The following is a 1,225-nucleotide window of genomic DNA, read 5'->3' as shown; positions in this document are numbered from 1 at the left end:
AGGATTATCTATGGATCACTTTGCACACTATTACGATACATGTTTGCGTGATGGGATAAATATACATGTAGGCACTTTCATATATATATATATATACATTTTTTAAATAAAATAATATAATGGTAATAATGTTTATATTAACCTTATTTTGGTGCTTTCGTTTTGGTAATTATCAATCGACATCGATTTGTATACGGACATTTTAATCACCTTAAATAATATGAATAAACTATTATAAAAAAAGAAATTAAACAGTAAATATATTAACTATTACATTAATAATAATGTGTCTTAAGAGTAATACGTATATAGTAGTCACTAGACAGCAATAATACTATAATAGTAACTATTTTTAATAAAACATTTGTATGCATAAATATGTGGACGTATAAAAATAATTTACAATTTTAATAAATATTTCCTGAGTTTTAAAGTATTTTTAACCAAATAACAATTAAAAAAATAAAATTCGAACGTATAAGTATCATAAACACTGTTTACATTGATGTGTACAATTCAAATAACCTTTTACGAATAATGGGTTGTTATATCCTTAATTGTTTTCTCGTTCTGATGAATTTAAGTTCAGTTCCCAATTAGAAGAACTCTTTGATTGAAGAGTTTTTATGGTATTCTTGTACGAAAAATACCAAACAAATCCAATTACCATGCACACTGCAACTTCTACGTAGTAACCATTTACAACACTGACACAATCTCCATTTTTTTTTTTTTGCACATCTAATAATAAACAAATTTTGAATAAGTCAATTTCAATAGATATAATATAATAGCAAATTAATATTGTAAAGTCCAATTAGACAATAAAAAAGTGATACGTAGCACATATAATATCGGTGTAGAAAAAGATGAGTATTTTTTGTCCCAGTGTTTTTTTAAATCATACGTGAAATACGCGTACCAATATTTCAGGAATATCAATATAAATATTATCCTAAAAAATTTCGGAAAATAACTATAACGTTTTGTTATTACTGAGACACGATTACATCAGCTTAATAAAATAAAATAATTTCTCAGATCTGTGTTTTATGTAAATATTATAGAAACACATTAATAGCTCTGAGAGATAAATTATTTATGTAACTTTAAATTTAAAATAAATTAAGAGAAAAAAAATTTGATTATTAACCTCATAGACAATCTTAATATATGTTATGTTTCTTACGTTTTTCAATTCTATCGTAGAACAGTTATTAAAATC

The 1,225-nt window shown here is 23.9% G+C and overlaps 1 long non-coding RNA gene across 1 annotated transcript; it reads right to left on the bottom strand.

The window, feature by feature from the left end:
* Nucleotides 1-436: 436 nt before the first annotated feature.
* On the bottom strand, nucleotides 437-1,225 carry LOC112600357. The gene is made up of 2 exons (XR_003114998.1): nucleotides 1,190-1,225; nucleotides 437-741 (listed from the first exon to the last, which is right to left on the bottom strand). It is a non-coding gene; the product is annotated as an uncharacterized LOC112600357 (long non-coding RNA).

The sequence above is a fragment of the Melanaphis sacchari genome, unplaced genomic scaffold (genome assembly GCF_002803265.2).
Source record: "Melanaphis sacchari strain LSU unplaced genomic scaffold, SCAv2.0 Contig641_pilon_pilon, whole genome shotgun sequence".
NCBI classification, from domain to species: Eukaryota; Metazoa; Arthropoda; class Insecta; order Hemiptera; family Aphididae; genus Melanaphis; species Melanaphis sacchari.
This window is presented reverse-complemented; position numbering and strand designations above follow the sequence as displayed.